Below are 19,794 nucleotides of genomic sequence, written 5' to 3'. Positions count from 1 at the left end.
AAGGGCATGACTAAGGATCCACCTAGGACTCCAAATTGCTTGATTTGCTTTGTTTGATCACAAATACATAAAGAAGAGGAGCTCTTGAAAGTCACGTGCTTGGAGGCAAATCAGCTGCTCTGCCCTCTGCCGTCAGCCCCTGTCTCAAGGACATGCGCTGAAACAGAAGCCGATATTGGTGCAAAATGATACAAGGGTCGGTGCAGTCTCCATCGTTGGGAGCTTCCAAGACCACACTGGGTAAAGCCCTGAGCATCCTGGTCTGGTCTCATAGCTGACCCCACTGTGAGCAGAGGGTTGGACTAGAGACTTCCCGAGGTCCCTTCCAGCCTGAACTGGGCTGTGACCCTGTTCTCCTGTAGGCAGAAGGTTAGAGCAAGAGGATGTTCAGCTCTTGCATGACAGACCTTCCTGCTGGAGTTCTTCTTAGTGTTTGTCCAAAGAGCTCATAAGGTTGTGTGGACCTGCATCCTGGAGCTGCTGCTTACCATGCTTTGATGTATGTCGAGAGTCCATGTGCATCTGCAGGGGTATAGGAGGAGCCTACCTGCTCAGCCAGGATTGCAGTTTACAGTGAAATCAGGAGAGAGGCCAAAGGCCTGACTTCTCTCCACATATACCAGGAAACAGCCCATGACTATTTTTAGCTGGATTTCCCTAAAAAATGAGTTATGCAACTATGTCATCAGTGGTTGCTTGCTGCTCTTCCCTATCCTGTCCTCTACCCTCCCAGAAGCTTGTGCTGTACAGGCTATGAGCTCTGGTCAAACACACCAGAGTGGTGAGGAACTCGAGAGGAATTGAACTCACCTGGCTTTTCATGAAATACAACATCTACATGGAGAAGAGAAAGGCAGACTAGTGTCCCCACTGGTCACAAGGCTCCAGAATGAGCTCAGCAAGGGTCTGTGCGGCCTTCTGGCTTGGACATGCCCTAGGACCAGCCAGACTGCAAGCTGCCTCTAGCTCACTGCTAGTTAGAGGGGCTGAGGATGGGTTGGGAGTGCTGTTGAAGGATGCTGGGGAAACAGGAGCTGTGAAGTGGTAAATGCTGTGCACACGGGAGTGGAGAGGAAGAGGACGTTGCACAGAAAGCCAGATGTGATGAAGGCAACTGGGTTTATTGGGGTGTTATAGGGAAAAAAAGTTGTAGACTTCGTTAGTTCCATTAGTTATTGGCGAAATTGCTAATTGATGACATTCTTACTAAAAATTCACTAGCATGAATAAATATGATGGCACTTGGGCTTGGTTTTCAGCACAAAACGTACTCCTGGAGACAGTTCAGGAGCAAGTTTGGAAAGACCGATTCAAGTCACAGACACAGCACAACGCTAGAAGACTTTCAAGACTGCTTTATGAAGTGGCCATTTATTATGCTCTTAAATTCTCACCTTTGCAACCAAATGGCTCATGACAGGGTGTGCAGCTGCTGCGAGGGCCTGCCACATGGTCAACACAGAAGCTGTAGTTCATGGGCTCTGAGATTGTCTGCAGCCCCCATCCAAACTCTGTCACAGCCAGCAGAAAGTCTGCCATTGTCTTTTGTGCAGATGGACAAGCACCTTCCATCTGAGACATTCACATCTCCCGGTGTATACCACCTGCTGCAGTTCATCTGTTTATTTTTAAGGTGATGGACCATTTTCCTCTTTCTTTAGGAGATTCTGAAGTTAAGGGTTGAGCAGGGACTTCCAAGGGAATTCTCATGGAAGACTGAAGAGGAGTTGCCCCAGGAAAGCCACTTTTTCCACCCAGAGTGAATGTACTTTTCTTCCTATCCCCTCTGCTCAGCTCCCTGCCTGAACATCAGTCTGACTGGGAAACGCAGCAACCAGGAAATCAGCCAGATAACTACCACCAAGTCCATGGAGACTGCATCCAGCCACTGAGTCCTTTGAGCAGATGCTGTGCCTCTGGTGGTACCTGCCGTCAGAAGTGTTGGGAGCAGAGGAGAATAATCTGCGTGCAGTACCTCCACTCTATTGCTGAAGCCAGTCTAATATGAAATATCTGAATGAGTCTCTTTTGGGAAATGAACCAAAGCCAAGTAGTTTCGGCAATGCTTAAGCAATGCCCCGAGGCTGCGGCAAGATCACCGTCTTGCACATTTGGTCCAGGAAGCAATGGGCAAGACAGCCTTTCGCTATAAGCATGAGTTACAGTGATCTGCTGTATAACCACAGGTTCCCCTCCAGTGCACTCCACGATGCTGCAGATCTTCTTCAGTAGGTCCAGAAAAAGATGTAAATGTGAGCACGAATTGTTTTGCCTGAGAAAGAAAGACACACTGCACCTTCTGCATCAAGTGGGCTATCATTGCAAGGATCTCAGGGCCTTGTTACCAATGGGATTGTACATATACAAGTATGTGCTTTACCATCAGGAGCAGGCCAGCAGAGGAGAAAGTAATCCATGCAGTGACTGTAAAAGACCATCCCGAGCTAGTGGGCAACTTCCATTTACTGAAGAAAATGTTTGTTTTCCCAAACAGGGGTATGAAGTTAATCCTCATAAGGAGAAATCTAAGTCCTGTGCTACTCTGTGCAGGATTTCTCCTACTTCATTAAACTCTGACATCTCACAGGGCAAATCCGCATTGTCACATGTCACTTGTGCTTGAGAAAATGTGCGTATCAATGCTTAATACAAGCTTATTTTTCCTTCTTATTTTGCGAGTGTAATTGCGTAGTAAATCGAACTGTGGGCTTTTATTTACTTGTTAGCATTAAGCGTCTGTCAGGCCATATGTTTAAACAAGGGTATTAGCACAGATCTGGAGTAGAGTCAGTCTGTGCCCGCTGAAGACGTGGTCCATGTCTCTCCTTTTACCAGGAGGGTTTGAGGGAAAGGCGATCAGAAGGAGCAATGACTTTAGCTCGGGTTGATAGGCTGGTAAATACCCTAATTTGCAAAGACAGTAGTGTAATATTCCTGGCTGGTTATTCTACCACCGAGATTTTGGTCTCATCTAACATGGCATTTCTCACAAGTCTTTCTGTCTAGGCTGATGAAATTTTTAATGCTTGCGGGAACAAAATTTCCAGGAGCTCTCTGAAGTGTGCCTCCCTGCTGTGAGACGAGCGGCTCCGATAAGGGGAGGCGAGGACAGAAAACCTGGGAAGTGCTGGGACCACAGCCCTCAGTGGGGGAATGGGCTGCTCCTCGGATGCTGCCCCACAGAACAGATTTCTGTTCCTGGCTGACTTAGCATTGAGCTGAAATGCCTTCTGTTTCCGGGGGATCCTTATAGACATTTGGGTATTTAAAAATGTGGGAACAATCCTCATAAGCAGGAGCTGTGACCCGGACAACGCAGACCATGCAGCTCCCCTAAACAATTTCCTGGTAGCCCCCTTAGCAATTTATGAAAACACCCCATTTGGGGAAAAAATGTAACACACAGCGAAATCAATCTTCCTTTAAAGTTTTCTGGCACTACTCAGTAGATCACCCTGGTGGTGAATTGCCCTCACCGTTCAAAACCGTACGCCTTATTTCCAGTCTGGGGTTATCATCTGGCATCTGCTCCAGATGCTGGGTTGTGCTCTAAGTTTGCCTGCTGCACCGAACAGCCTCCTGTGTCAAATTTCTTCCTCCCAAGAAGGAACTTACAGATAGTGCTCACAATCTCCTTGATAACTGAAATGGCCCACGCAGCCTGGGCCCATGAGGTTTCCAATCCTTTCGCCTTGCGTGGCCCCTCTCTGTGTCCCTTCCCCGATCCTCTCTGGGCTGAGTGAGGAAGGGCAGGATGGGCCCCGCCAAGGCAGCACAGAGCCAGTCCGGCACCTCCGCTGCCGCTGGGCTGCCCGTGCCGCCACCTCCTACGACCGTGTGTGACGTGTCAGCGCGGTGTCACCGTGGGAACCCCCTCCACCTGATTCTCCCTCTTCCCCCCCACCATGTCCTCGCCGGCAGGAGCCTGCCCGCCTTGGAGAGGGGCCTGCGCTGCCCACCCCAGGGTCCTCTGGCTGCGTCACAGGCGTTTTTGCTCGCTGTCACGCAATTTACCAAGCAATCTCTCTGCCTCTCTACCAGAGATTCGCGATTGTTCACCTCGCTCCCACCCTGGGAACAGCATCAGTGGAGATTTTACCTGTTCTGTCACAAAACTAGGAGATATACCAAGGAGTCCCCAAGAGAAGTCATCCTCTTGTGCATGCTCCAGGCAGATGCAGGTTTACTTCTTTTAGTCTTGGCTTACCTTCCTCCTGTGCACGAGGATTTCCACTTAAACCCAGCAAGTTTTCCAGCTTACCCACAGCTGCTTCTGCAGCAAGGTGAACCCCTCTTGTATTTTCCGCATCCCACATCAGCCCCGCCTTTGGCGCTGGGCCCTGGCTAAGCCAGGAGGAGCGGCTGTGAGAGGACGGACCATGTCCAGCCCTCCCGCCCCTCCCGGGGACTGCAGCCTCTGTGAGGAGCTGGCAGTAAAGAGAGGGGTGGCAACACCCGGCTCCAAGTCGGGGGGGCCTCCAGAACAGCCAGGCCTCAGCAGGCAGCACCGGGGGAGGGAAACACACTCGCACCAGGCCAGGGGAGTAAGCCACATGTCCCACTCCAGGCGACTCCAGAACCTTCTCCCAGCACCATGTTTCTTCTTGGTGGCCTTCGTGGTGCTTGTTCATGGGAAGAAGATCCCACCAGAGAACCCCTCATCTCACTCTGAGGATGGGCAGACCAGAAGAGATGATGCTGTTAGGGAGTTAGGGAAGGCAGAGCTAGCTCTCAGGTTCTCCTTACTCCCAAGCCCCTTCCTGCAGACGTTCAATATTTAACACCCCAGGGTGCTCTGTCTGCTCTGCAGCCAGAGGCACAATAGCAGCTCATACAGAGCCACCTGGGCAAACCAGCTTGGCCCCAGTGCAAGACAGCACACAGCACGTGAACTGCTGCAGTAGGGATTCACCAGGACCCTGGGGAAACCCTCGGACCACGCCGCGCTGGTCTCTGAGCTGCAGGTCAGCACTACCCAGAGTTGCAGGAGTTGCTGGGGTCAGCATCGCCAGGTTGTGTTTCTCTAGGCGTGCTCTGCAGACGCGCAGATCTGCTTTCTCCATGCAGGGTCTACAGACAGAGAACGGAGCCAGGAGATGACCCTGCAGCCAGGAGATGACCCTCTACTCCCTGCAGCACCCTGCAGAGCTCAGCTATCGTTCCCTTGGGCATTTGCGAAGCGACGTTCGATTTGAATGACGTTCAGGAGCAGCTGGCTGTTGACAGGGCCAGACCCCAGGTGTCTTGCACGAGGTGTGCAGCAAATAGGGGTAACACAGCCAGTACAGCCAGCACGGAGGCAAAACAAGCCCAAAGTAGTCTGAGCAGTGCCACATACAAATGTGACAGCCGACGCACTGCCAGAGCCAACAGCTGCTAGTACAGATGCAGCAACTTTAACCACAAGGCCACCTCACAGCCCACTGCCTCTCCCTTTGCTTTTCATTTCAGGAGGACAAACGTAGCAGGAATTGTGTTGTTAACAGTGTCCAGTCAGCCTTAGCCCTGCTTCATTCCTCCTGCCTTAGGCTACAGGGACGGCCTTCCAGGAGCGCTCGTGCCTGTCACCGAACAGCTGCAAGGTGGGATGTGCACGCCGCAGGGGCAGCCCATGGTGGCGTTTCCAGACTCCGATACTTGGGCATCGTCTGGTGCTCATGACCGAACATCTCTGGATTCACAGTGTCTGTGCCAATTATGGGTGTGAAAAGCTGGCGTGCAAGTGCGTTTGCTGAGCGTAGAGAAGGTTTTTGTGGTGGTGAAATGTCCACACAAGAGCAGCTCTGCGCAGTGTCCGGTTGTGGCTGCCTCGGGGTGTTTGCTCTCTGCTGTAGAGACCATAGAGGCACATCCCCAGGGACACTGCAGGAGCAAAACACCATGTCTCCTGTGAAGGCAAATGGGACATATTAAGCCTAGGCAAAGCAGGCAGTTACTCAGGGCAGCATGTGGCTGGGGAGGCAAAACTCTCTGCTCTTCGCCAGGGCAGTGGGAAGGCAACCGGTGACGGCTGCTGCGCTGGCGGGAGGTATCGGGAGGCACAGGGCTGCAGCCACCCCCGAGCTGAGGGGAAGAGGGCTGGTACACACACCTGCCAGCGCAAGAACATCGTGGTCATGATGATGTATGTAGAACTATTTTAAACGTTGCACGTTTAGCTAATTACATGCTGAAATAAGTAGCAGCTCAACAGGACGTTGGGCTAGGTATCTACTACTTACTTCAGCAACGGAATTAGCTAAAATTGCTGATCTCTTCAGGGCTACCAAGCCTGTCCAGGTATTGCACGTCGCTAGGAGCAGGGTGGTCCAGAATAGCACAAGTGGAGGGGTTCCATACGGGAGCGCTGGAACAAGGTGATGGAGAGGAGGTGTCTCTACTCGATGATCTTAAAGGTCTTTTCCAACCTGAATGATTCTATGATTCTATGATTCTAGAGGCAGCTAGAGAAAGGAAATAGTGGGTCTGTTTAGTCGAATTCCCTGCATTTAGTAGACAAGAAATGTCTCTGAAAACCTCTTAGGCATGTCTTTCCTGTGCTGGAGAGACGGACTGGCTGCTCGCCAGTGGGCAGACAGGCTATACTGTGTGTACAGAACATGACAGTCCTGATGTCAAGTACTGGTGTTTAGGAAAAGACCCACATTATGGTGACCTACTGAACCTCCCTTCTTTCCCTGGGAGGCCAAAGCCAAGGCCAAAGCCAAGGCCAAAGGGGAAGGCTTTCCCAGGACACCCTGTTCAGACCAGGCTGAGACAGACTACTCATTGACCTTGTGAAACCAACACATGGCTGGGCCAGGGAGGGGAAAGAAGTGGAAGGAAGACAAGATGCTGCTCAGTGTAGGTGGAAATGTGGGTGTTTGAGCAGCCAGTTGCCTAATCTCTGCTGATCATATACGAACCAGCAGTTTACAGTGTCCTCAAATACGTATGGCTTTCCGCAGGAAAAGTAGCTGTATAAACCTGAAGAGTCTGCTACCGCAAAAGTGTGATGCTCTCATGGTAAAAACAGGTCAAAGTAGTGGACTGAAGCAAAATAATTCTGAAAAAAAAAAAGTTGTGGTAGGAATACAGCAATGATTGTTATATTCTTGAGAAACAATTACTTTTTATTAAAGCTTTTTCAGAAAACAAAGACACAAACAAACCACGCCCCCCACCCCAAACCAAACCAAACCAAACCATAATCTGAGTCTTATACATGGCGTGGAAAATTTCAGCCCAAACTCTTAAAATCTGGTGAAGGTGTAAGCAACTGAAGATCTTATGGGAAGTGACGACTGTGCTCAGTTAGGCAGTGAAGCTTGAATCACCTATAATTAGGCAAGGAAGCATGCGTATACCGGAAACTATACAAACAAGCTATTAATAGCTGCTTCATTTTCACCATTCTTCAGCCAGCAGTTAGGGCCAGACTGGTCTTGGAGCCTCGCTGGCGGTGCTCGGGCTGGCCCCCGCGGTGAGGCGCAGCCGCCCTCGGACCCTGCCCTGCCGTGCCGGCGCGGTGTCTGGCCCCACTTTGTCCTTGGCAGGTCCTGCAGCCACGTGGCATTTCTCGGCGCAGCCTGCGCAGCCAACAGCCAGAGGCTTTCCACGGATGACAGAAGGGAAGCAGACACAGGGACTCTAAGCGCCGTTTCCCGTGGTAAAGTAGATGTCCGAAGGGGACACGCAGGCAGTAACCCAGTATTTTTCCTAGGTGATACGTCCCTTCCCTCTTGGCTCACCCAGCAGCCCAAGACTGTGGCCAAAGCAGGACAGCATGCTGCAAAAGGTTTGTTCTGGAAATGTGACGCAGATGTTCATATCCTGTTACCCTGCCCACCCGTACAGCAAGGCCAGGAGACATTTCTGGTAGCGAGTGGCTTTGGTCTGCTTTGCTATGATGCTCCTCACAGATTCCCCATAGCGCCCGTGCAGCTGCTGGCATTCATGAGAGCTGAACGGTGGCGGTTCCTGAGCTGTGGGAGACAGGAGAGGGAGCTCCCACCTCTGCCTCCCATGTGCTGGACATTAAGTGGGCAGAGACCTCCCCGGGACTGGGATTGTTCACTGCACCTCCTGCCCACCTCCCCGACTAGATCTGGTCCACAGGTCAGCACATGGAGTCAGCACACGGAGAGCTTTGACAAAAAATGTGTTCATCAAATATCAACGTGGCCCCAGGAATAATAGAAGGAAAGGGCAGGTGTCTGCAGTGCGGGGAGCTGGAGGGCCACCGTCAGGGCAGGGGACAGACCTGCCTGGGAGTGGGGACCAGCGCAGCCCCACGGCCGCAGGGACGTTCCCAGGGAGGCGGAAAGTGCAATTGGTGCTGATCAGGCACACGATGGTGCATTCAGTCCCTCGTGTGCAGGACCTGTCCCGTTTACAGGTCCCAGGGATTCGGGTCTTGATTGCTGGGTGGCACACGACACCCGGAGGCGTCAGTCCTCTGTTCTCCTCCCACTGTTTCATCTGCAGCCACATCAAGTGTCCGCAGCTTCCCGGGTGGACCCGTGGTCTGCCTCTGGGCAGGGGCTCTCCTGCGCCCGGCGCACGTCGCCCACCTCTGGGACAGCCCTGCGGCCGCGCTCAGGCTGCAGGAGGGAGGAGAGGCTGCAAATCAGGGAGGAGAGAGGGGTGCGTTTGTAGATCACACAGGACCTAACGACAAAATCCCTGCTGCTGGCTGGGAGAATACCTTCCCCTGCAGTTCGGTGGAGATACGATCAGAGAAACTTCCCGATCAGGACCCCCTGCTCCCCTTTCTGAGCGGCTCCTGCCTGGGACAATGAGACGCCAGCAATTATCTCTGCTCCGGCAGTGTGGAAACGTGCCCTGCTGGTGTGGCGTTGAATAAAGCGTCTTCATTCCCCGCGAGCGTCCTGCCCCGGGAAGATGTAGGGTCTTTGCCTAGTAATAGAGGCAATAATTCGTTTGCGTTCAAGAGATTTACAGGTGTCTCCTGACCCATATTGGAACAGGCAGTGCACGGCTTCCTAGCCTATAAAACGTGGTAGAGACCTGCTGCTCCTTTGGTATCAAGTTCCCTATTAGTGGGAAGGCAGATGGATGCCCTAAGTGTTACTACGGAAATGCTCAAGTAAAATTACTCAATTTACTCAAGTAAAATTCACGTTTTGCAGAAATACATTGGTCACCTTGTTACTGCACTGTCTCACAGGCAAGGGCTTCTGTGGGAGTCCTGGAAAAAGGACTGTTAGGATAAATCCTGGAGGTTTAGGTTCAGACAGTCACTGCAGTGTATTTTAGCACTCGCTCTTCCATGAATATCGATTTCTAGAAAGAACTAGACATCTCTCTAATCTTTGTCTTGCGTAGTTAGAATTCATTTCTGCTAGCATTTCACTAGATTTCTGCTAGCGTTTCAATATTTTACTTAAAAGAGGCAAATTTTCCAGCCCTATTGACAAAAAGAAGCTTCTTTGTTGTATGCATGTTATATGGGTGGATCTTTTAAATTAAAGCATTTAAGAATTATTTTGAAAACAAGCTGTGCCTGATGTCCGCTTTGTCTGTCTGGTGAGTTCATGTAGTGTAGCCTCATATTTAGTATACTGTATCTGTTGAAGCACCCTATAGTTTCCAGGATGTTTTCTGAGTTATTTAGATTTATTTCAATGTTTACAAAGTATTTGTTGTTCATTAAACATATTTACCCAGGCTAACCCAACATGAAAGAAATTATCTTGTTTACAGTGGAATCTTGACAAAAATACATGCAGAAAAGATAGACAAACACACACAAACCTGGATTGCTGAGTGGAACATTGATTTGCTGCCACTTCCAATTTTTCTCATTAGAACTTATTTTATTTGAACATAAGTCAGTACCCCGTGTAAATGTGAAGTTGTTAATCTTATTACTATACAGAAAACAAATTAATTATTATGCATGATATTGGAAATGGGTTGTTAGGTTGGCATTGGGAAGATTAGAAAAATACACTCATTACTTCAAATGATATCTGATATACATGTACAACTCTGTTTTTAAAATCATTTGCAATATTCAGATAGCAAATATGGCAAGTAGAAAAGCCCTTCTTCTGTGTGGTTTTAAAATTTCAGGCCGATGTTCTGAAGGTTGGATTAAAGACTGTAGTTTGCAGTTAGACTTTTATATTTTAAAACGCCAGTATTGAACCAGAGCAAATGGAGTTGTTAGATTGAATTTCATCCAGCTGCAAGGTAGGATTCACTATGTTGATATAATTAACTAGTATGAGATGCAGGTAGCTTACCTGGACAGGACATGCATTTCAGGTCTGCTGTCTCACCATGACTGCTTCTTAAAAACACTTGCATGTAGATGGAGGAAGCCCACTAGGGGTATTCTTTCAAAAAAAAAAACAAAAACCAAAAAACTAGGAGTAGGAAAAGGAACGTGTATGTAAGGTGTCTTTAGTGGTGAAGCTTGCATAGCTGCTGGCGTACTGGGGAGCCAGGCTGTGGTCGAGACCTCTAGCTCCTGTGGCAGTAGTAAGATTTGCTAGTTAGTGAGTGCGGGTTTGAGGAGGGTTTGGGGTGGGGGGGAGCTGTCCTGATCACATTCTGTCTGTCTGGAGCATGTAATTTCCTTGCTGGTGAGGCAATGAGAGTGGTTGGGGGGGGTGACATGTCTTCTCCTCCTAATGGTGCTGGGAGTGCCAGCCTCTTGGCCGAGTGGTAAAGAGGACAGGCACGGATGGGCTGGACTCACTCTGTCCCTTAAGATGCCTGTGCTCCCTCCTGAAGTCTCCAGCCGTGGTAGTTATCGAAGCACGTGCTGTGCATAAGCGCCACTGCTATGGATAAGGTGGTACAGACAACCCTCAGCAGTCAAAACTGTCAGGTCACCAGCCACAGAATTGTAACATAGTTAGCAAAATAATAAGTTTTTCCTTTTAACGTGGAGCCTTCTTATTTGCTGTTAGCTTTGCATGCTCAGGAGCTGCCTCTTATAGCTTCTCCTCTGCAATCTTGCAGATGCTAAATGTGTTGCTTTTTCCAAGAAGAGCTGATGGCCGGTGAGTTTCACATGAACCCAAGTGGTGGAGCTTTTAGCGAAAGTATGTCAAAATTTGAAACAAAGGAGTGAGATGATAACAGCAGTGGAGAGTTTCCACAGATCTCTGTCTTGCTCATCACCTGGATTCATGCTGGGGTCTTTTTGCCCTAATCACATAGATCTGGCAGATCTTAGGACACGTAGAGCCCTGCCCTCCAAGCTGAATGCCCATCCAGGCTATGGGCACGTACTTTAAAGAGCCTTTCTATTTTTTGGACTGAGTCCTTTCTTCTCCCTGTAGCTTTCTCTCAGTGTCCATCCAGTGCCACTACACTTCCCTTCTCAGGCTCGGACAGACCTTCCTTTAAAGCGTGCCACTGGTGTACCTCAGATGTTGTCCTCTCTGCTGGGCCACACAGTGAGACAGAAAGATGGGGAACTACCTGCTGATCACCCACGCCAAGCTGCAGAGCATAAACCCCGCAGGGTTTACAGCCCTCCTGACCAGATCATGACAGCCAGCAAAAGAGCTGGTGGCATCTTCCTTCACAGTGGTGACAAGTTCCACCTGTGCTGTGCTGTGGGCGAGGTTGGACTACGGGCCAGGACGGTTTCTTTGACTCCTAAAGGCAGGGAGGGGAATAGAGAAAGGCAGCCCTGTCAAAGAGCAAGGTCTTTGTCACCCCTCGAGTTTCCAGAGAGGTCTCCCAGCTGGGCAGCTGGCACCGTGCCCTCAGGAAACAAGGGGCTAATAACGTCCCATGTGCCTTGCTGCCAAACTTCTGAAAAACTCCCCCGAAATCGGTTGCTATACTCAAAATAATGCATGTCCTACAGGGCAAGAAATAGAGACAAAACTAAAATAGCAGCATTAATGAGCGAAGTAAATACGAGAGCAGAGCTGTAAAAGCAGTGAGGAAATTCCCCTAAAGAATGTTTTGTTCCGCTTTAGTGATGCTAGATACGAGGGTTCGTCTTTGCAGTCTCCGTTGTGCTGGAGGCTGCCACGAGCCCCAGTGACAGGAACACATCCCGTGCGAGCAGGAGGGTCGTCCCCCGGACCCCTGGGCTCAGCTGGGCATTCGTTGGACACCGTTTCATCCCTGGAGCCACGGCTCCACCAAAGAATATGCTAGCATCTCCAACGTGAGAAAAGAGAGAGGCTAGATTTTAGTGGAAAATGAGCCTTTCTTCCCGTTTGAGCTGCTGAGCAGGCAATTACGCAGCGCTCCCCAGGGAGCGTCATGCGGCAGGCAGAGCTCGTCCTGCCTCCTGGGACACCGGACGGTGCCTGCCCACAGCCGGGGCCCGCGGTCCCTTCCCGGCCGGGCAGGCGGCTCTTCCCCCACCTCACGCCAAGGCAGCCGTGGCCCCGCACACCGCCAGCCCTGCGTCGAGGGTCTGCCGTGTGAGGGTGCGGGCGAAGCCGTTTTGCACGGTGGTTTTTGCTAGTGAGATGACGGAGGAGCCCTGCCCACCAGCTGTGATCACTGGAGTTTTGTCCTCCCGGTGATGCATCCCGTATTTCTGCTCACACGTGTTGCCTCATCTTGTGCTTAACTGAAATACTGTATCTTAAAGCAAGCAAGCGAGGAAATTCCTCAGTTTTCCTTCCTGCAGAACATATCACAAGGTAAATGGCTTTTCATGGTGGTTATAGCTATATATTGAGCAAACAGGGTAAGTGTTATCAAACCGCTCTTTTTTAATTTTCTTCTTATTTATTTCAAAATTTAACTAAAAAAAGGTTTCAATTACAAGACAAGCTTTTTATATTTCACACTTAGTAATTTTCATACGGCTGTATAATTGGAGGTAAGCAGTATCTGGAGTTAATGAAATAGATTTCTGTATTGTTCTTAAAGTCTCCAGTTAACTACAATTCGCCATGTGGTGATAAAGAGCAGAGCTCTTTGTCATCTGCTCTAAACGCAGTCCCCACCCTGCAGAATTACAGTGAATGCAAATAAAGAAAAAGAAATTACACCAAAAATACCTAAGGAGAGGAAAAAAACAACCTCATGCAGTAATTATTCTCAAAGGAACACGAGGACTGAAAACACCCCCAACCTGTCGCTGTGCGTAGCTGAACCAGTACGAGTTACTGACGTCCCGCACGGCGCGTCCTTTCGCAACCCCTCTGTGGGATGGATTCCACCCAAGCTCGCGCGTCAGCGTGCGTGGCGTTAGGGAGCAGCGCCTTTCCGTGCTGCGGGAGAGCTGAAGTGCCCGACTTCGCAAAGAGCAGAGGCGAAAGGACGAGGGATCCCCGGGGCCAAGCAGGGTTTGCTCACGCTGCCCAGGACCCAAGGCTGGAGGCTGCTTCTGCCTCTTCGAGCGCTTTTCAAAGCCAGGTGGTTTGAAGCACTGCCCGAGAGGATTTCCCGGGGAAAGAAGTGCTTTGTCTTATTTTATGCCAGTGTGTAAGTTACTGTGAGGCTAATGGCTTGGGTGCAGCGAGAGCAAAAAGGGAGGACTCGATTCTTGAAATGAAAAGGCAAGAAACCTTGCAGACCTTTTTAAGTAAAATAACCTACAAAGTACAGACAGCAAACGTGGTGAAACTTTCCTTTTTTGTTTTTATTTTTTTTCCTCGTTGAGCAACGGACCTTTTTGTCAGTCTGCTGTTAGGTAGAGCAGTACCACACAGGGCAGCGCCGTACGGCAGTATAGCCCAGAGGGTGAGCGGCGGCACTCCCGACAGGGGTGGGAGAGCAGAGACACCGGAGACGATCGGGGAGGAGGGGGTGGCTGGCCCAGTCTGTGAGTATCCTGGCAGAAGGCAAAACAAAAGAAATGGTCTCTGGAAGAATGCCCGTGCTGAGCAGAGGCAGCGTGGCAGTGACAGAGCGGTCGGCACGCTGGCACTTGGCTGACCAAACCGTGTGCTGGCCAGCCATCGTGGAGTCGTCTTGATGAGGGTGCAATTTGCGGGGCCTGTCCCGCTGCCACGGTACGGGCATTTCCCATTTGTCAGAGACCATTCCGTCTGGATCCTGGGAGGACGTTGTGATGGAAACCCTGAGCAGCAAAACAACGAAACGAGAGCAGAGCTGGCAAGAGACGTAATTACCTTTTTGAGCACCATGGCCAGAACCTACGACCTCAGCACGGGCCCAGCCGATGTCATTTGCTCCTTCCTGGCGTCCGAGCGAGCCTGGCTGCAGGTGCTGTGCCGGAAAGCCCCAGGCTGCCCCCGCGAGCTGCTCTGCTGCAGCCCTGCACGACACGTCGCTGCCAACAGATAGCCCAGCACAGCCTTCCCCCGACCCCTTCCCTAGCCACGTGCCCCTGCATTTTCCCTTCCAGCAATATTTGTGTTTGTGCAGCACAGCGTGGGCCAGTTAAGGGAGTTCTTGCACAGGACAGCTGCCCGGGGATGGTTATAAATGGCTTGTCTTCTGACAGTTCAGCTCCCCAGAGACAGCTACAGGGCAGAGGGGAGGGAGGGAGAAGGGTGCCTTTTTGGCCACAGCTAGTTCCTGGACCTGCATGGCCATGATGTGCAACTGTACAGTGTGAAAGGCAGACCTACTGCGAGCAAACTTACTCTGCCATATAGGGACCTTGGGAAGTGGTTTCGGGTGCACATATGAAAAGAGGTAAAAAAAAACCCAACTAGAGAGCTTCAGCCTCTCCTGTCAACAAGACATCTGCTCGTCCACAGTACTGGGGGGAGCATCCGACTTGCTGCTGGTGGTGCTCCGCAGATATGAAAATCTGGCAAATTGCAGGGGGCAAGTCCTTTGGTTGCCCCAGCTCCTAGTCACAGTACCCATTTAAGAGAGAAGTCCAGCCCCCCAGGATGTGCATCCCACCTTGCTCTGCCCAAACCCTTCCCAGCCCATGTGTCTAACCAGGATTTTACCCAGGGCTGCTGTGAATGAAAAACCTCCTGGGTTGTAACAGCGTGGCCTGGGGCTTGAAAATGTACATTTTCATCCGTGCTAGTGTAGTGCTCCTTTCAGTATCTGCTGTGAATATGTAGGGCTTGCTGCACAAAGGCTCTGGCGATTAGCATGATAAAAACGTGTATTAATTTAAATGTTCTTTCATGTACTGGCATGGCTCTTAAAACTGTGGAAGGAAACCTTTCTGCAAGCCATTGAAAGGTGGCGGTTAAAACACCTACCTAAAGCACGTGCTATGATGTATCTAATAAATATTCTAGGGAAAATTTGAAATCTCTTTAGAAGCAAAATATGTTAAGATGAAAAATCCTTTGGCAGCTGGGATTTACAGCGGCATCTATTTACGTACGTGGCAGCATGTCGACCGAGAGATGTATTTACTTAACAATCAACCAGTTAGCCCAGGAGGAGCAGGAGAATGTTGTACTGTGTTCCTGTAGGTATTAAACACCTGATCTAGAGAGATTCTGGACACAGCTCGACTCTGAATGCTGCCCAGTTTCTGATCTTGGTGATTTATTTGATTAGAGTTAATTATGTGTTTGGAGGCTGTGACCCACTGCCCTTTTTTTCAATCAATAGGGGAGAATCGGGTTATTAACGTGAAATCTAATCTGGTTAATACCCTGGGTATGTCTGCTTTTGAGCCTCGAGAAAGCTTTAGTTCTCTTAACCTCCTGTCTTCTGCTTGCATTTTCTGGACACTTTTATGTCTAGCGAAGGGCTCACTTAATCAACTGTATTTTCCTCTTCGCTGGCAATTGTTGGAAGCAGACTTTTCAGTGATCTAACTTCCTATCTTCCAATATATCTCTTCTCCCAGCAATTCTTAAAGCAAAGGAATCAATTTGACCTTTTTCAACGCTTTAATAGCAGCCAACGCAAAAGTTACAGCACAGGATGAACTTGGGTTGAAATTTTTGTTCTTGGCTTTCTCGAGAGAGACTGGAAAAGCAAGCATTGTATACTAGAGTTGATCGCTTTCCAGCTACAGCTCCCATAAAAAAAAAAAAGTCTCATTCTTGGTTTCTTTACTTTGCAGCATAGCCAAAATGGTCCCCCCTTTTCACAATATCCATGGGAATGATGCATTCAGGGCGAGGGAAGCAGGGCTTACAACTGAGAAAGCTGTTCCTTCAAGCAAAACGGCAGCCCCGCAGCAAGCTTCTCCATTCTGCTTAACGCAGAAGTGAGGTTACAACTGTTGAAGTCCAAGCTCAGTGACGAAGGGTGGCCTTCGAGGGTGCTTTTTCATGAGGCCCCTGACCTACAGCTGCAAAGATGTGACTCCTACTCTGTGCTCTGCCCAGGCCTGTGCGGTCCCCAGGCATGCCGCTGCACCTCCCTAGGTCTCCCGTGCGGCAAAGGGCTCAGCAACCTTTCCCTTCTCCTGCCGTCCCCTGGCCCGGCTGCGGCTCCCCTGGCCAGGTGGGGGCTGCTCCGCACCCCCAGACGCCCCAGCCTTCGGGCATCTGTTTCCTCCGCTCTGCACTCTGGTCCCAAAAGCAGCGCTCATCCTGCCTCTGCCGCTGCATCCGAAACAAGTGCTTTGCCTTCCCGAGGAGCCTCCCGGGATGCCCCGCGTCCGCTGCTGACAGCACCTTGCGTCACGCTCTTCCGCTGGGTTTGAACAAGGAGCTATCATGCAGGGGCTGGGGAAGCCCGAGCTCTGCAGTCCAGCCGTGCTGCGCTCCCAGGAGGCCAGGCCCTCGCTCTACCACGTCACTGCAGTAATCTCAGAGGATACGGTGGGGTTTCTCACAGCTCTCAGGAAGAGGTAGAAGCCAGCATCTGGCGTGGCTTGGCCTCCCTCAGATGCTGGCTCATTTTCAGCTGTGCATGTAAGCGTGTCACCAGGCAGAAAGTTCTGCAAAGTTGACTTTTAAAACCATGTCTTTTTAACTATCAAAATAACCACACTCGAGATCAGTGAAAGTGACTGAGAGAGGGGACTGAAGCGTTCACTGTGGCCCTGAACCCTTCACAATGGACTGATAAAACAGGTTTAGGCTATTCATTGCTTTGATCAATTAGGTTGGTCTTCTGCTTTGTCACAAATTTATCTCTGAAAACACGGGCCCTGGTCAGTGTATGGTTGTGGACCGGAGAGAAAAAAAGTCCTGGAGGCACGGGAAGGGGTAGCGAGGAGCAGCCCTCGGGGTGTGGGCCAGCGAAGCTATGGGCAGCTCTTTCAGAAGAGCATTTCACCCTGCCATGGTTGCTCCGTGCTGCAGGACAGCAGCGTCTCTCTCCGCTGAATGCACCCGACAAGGACCCCCGGCGCGCTGCTCAGCGCCTGGTACAACCAGCAGCACTTCAGAGAGAGCAGTTAGTAGTAGGTGAGGGGAGAGCAAAAGTAATAATGCATATTGACTGAAAAAGAGAAGTCTCTCAGCATTTCCTGCCCTCCTCTCACACTCTCGAAAATAAAACCCACTGGTTTTGCCAGCTGCGCCACCCTGGCTCTGCCCTCTTGCTGGAGTCACCAGGCTGGGAAAAGGAGCGTTGATACGATGGTCGACATCTCTCCCGATCCATCTCATGCAGGCGGGACAGAGCACCTCTTCCACGTGGAGCACCCGAGCAAACGCTGCTGCTGACGGGGTGCCTCTTCTCCACGCTCTCGACTTTCAAGCCTTATTTCCTGATGGCCTCCCGTGGACAGCTCTCTAAAGATCACTGAGGCTGTTAGATTATGCTATCAAAGTGCTCTCAACTTTACAGGACTGCCCATCTGACACCTTTTAAATTCCTTCAGTCTAATTAGCATACCCGTCTCAGAGTTCACTTCTGTCTCTGGGAACATACTGGGCCATGATGGCCACTAGATCTCCCACATTTTGAATTTAAAATGACGGACGTCAGAGGAAAAACAGACCATGGCACTGCAGAGAAGCAGCGGCTATTTCTAAAACAGTAAACCCCCCGCCCTCATTCCTGCAGAGACTGAGGGGCAGATCGTCATTTGTAGCAGCGCTCCCCCTCTTCCACCTTTGGTACCGGTGTGTTTTACAGTACCGTGAGAAAACGCAAATAACTTTAAAGGTGGTACCGGGCTTTGGATGCTCTGTGCCACCCTCTGCCCTCCACTCCCCCCAAACCGCGATTAACCACGCCTCGGGAAAAGGAGGCTGCCCAAGGACCAGAGCAGGCGGGTGGCTGGGGAGGCGAGGCAGACGCTGTGCTCCAGAGGCTCCAGGTGTTTTGGCCGCAATCTCTTACGCCGAGCCCCGAGCGGTGCCTGGGTTTGCAGCAGGCGTGTGGGCGTTGCGGGGTGGGGGTTATCCTTCCGCTTCCCAACGTCGAGCATCAGAGGTAAAGGGACAAAAGGCTAGGCCGGGTTTGTGGTCTTCTCGTCACCTGAGAGAGGGCAGGCGACAACAACTGTCCCTGGAAAACTCCAAAAACAGATTTCTGCTGCGCCACCGTCCTCCTCTCCGCGGGTTTTCCACCCGCCTCCTGCCCTGTACAGAAAGCACAGCAGCGCTCTGAAACGTGGGCCAGGACGCGCTGAGGCCGGGCACCCTCGGGCTGCAGCCCTGGCTTTGCGGTGGGCTGCCTCCCGAGCGGGGCTTTCCGGGGGGGCTCGGCCACGGTGCGATTTCGCGCCCCGGCAGCAGTCGCTCCCGGGAGCAGCGGGAGGCCTTTGCCGGGGCCCGTCCCAGGGAGCGCCCGCCCGAGCGGCGGGGTCCGGGCTGCCGCAGCCCCGCCGACGCCCGGAGCGTTGTCCCCTGCGAGGCCACAGCGGGGGCTTTTCCCCAGCCTCGGCGGGGCTCGCGTTTCTCACGCCGGCCTCGAACCACGGCCTCGGGCACGGCGCGGCGGGGGCGCGGGGCGCTCCGCGGGTGGGCTCCCGCCGCGCCGTCCCGCGGAGCGCAGCCCCGCTGCGGCGGGCAGCCCCCGGAGCCAAGGAGCGGGGGGCGGGGGGCAGCGCGGGCCTCGCCCCAGGCGTTGCGCCCCGGAGCCGGCCCCCTCCCCTCTCCGCGGGCTGGGAGCGAGGGGCGCGGCCGCCCGCGGAGCCTCCGCGCGGTTTGCGCTAAGGCGCTCGCGGGGATGCCCGAGCGGCGCCGGGGCCGGCTCCCGGCAGCCGGGGTGCCGTGCCGGCGCGGTGGCGGGGCCGCCGGCGGAGCGGCCGCGGGGCCAGACCGCGCACAGCCGCGGGCTGCCGCGGGCCCGACCGCGGGCCGGGGCAGCGCCGGGGCGGGCGGGCGGGCACGGCCCCTGCTGGCGGGCGGGGCAGGCGCGGCCGCGGGCGCGAATCCCGCAGGGCTGCGGCCCCCTTGGTGCCCACGCGGGTCGGCGCCGCGCGCGTCCCTGCAGCCGCCGCCGCGCTGCCACGCGTGCGGGGCCGGGCCCCCGCTGCAGCCCCTCCGCCGCCTCCCCACGCTGTTCCCGGGCAAGGCCGAGCGGGCGGCTCCGCTGCCGCGGCGGGAGGGGAGGGGAGGCGGGGGCCCCGCGGCCTGTTTTTAGGACAATAAAATGTTTTTCGTTCGTTTCCCTGAGGCGCTCGGGGAAGCGCTGCCGGGCTCCTCGCTGCTGGCGGGGCCGTGGGCCGGCGTGGCCCGGAGAGCGGCGGAGAGCACCGGGGGGGGGGGGGGGGGTGTCTGCCGCTAGTCTGGCCGGCTTATCCGGGGCTGCCTGTCCCCGGGGGCGGGGAAGGGCCGTCCCGCGGCGGCTGGTCGCCCGGCGGCTCGCATTGCGGGGCGAGCCGGCGGGAAGCGGGCGCTGGCCGCCGGCTATTTTTGTGTAAACAAATGAGAGCGAAGAAACGTTGGTGAAAAGGGAAGCAAAAGGGCGAGGGCAGGAGCCGGGCTCCCCTCCGGCCGCGCTGGGACGCAGTCGGGCGGCCGGGGGTCCCGGTGGGCCCGGCCCCGGCCCAGCTGCGGA

The sequence above is a fragment of the Mycteria americana genome, chromosome Z (assembly GCF_035582795.1).
Source record: "Mycteria americana isolate JAX WOST 10 ecotype Jacksonville Zoo and Gardens chromosome Z, USCA_MyAme_1.0, whole genome shotgun sequence".
NCBI lineage: Eukaryota > Metazoa > Chordata > Aves > Ciconiiformes > Ciconiidae > Mycteria > Mycteria americana.
The sequence above is the reverse complement of the archived record's forward strand: the minus strand, read 5'-3'. Positions refer to the sequence as shown.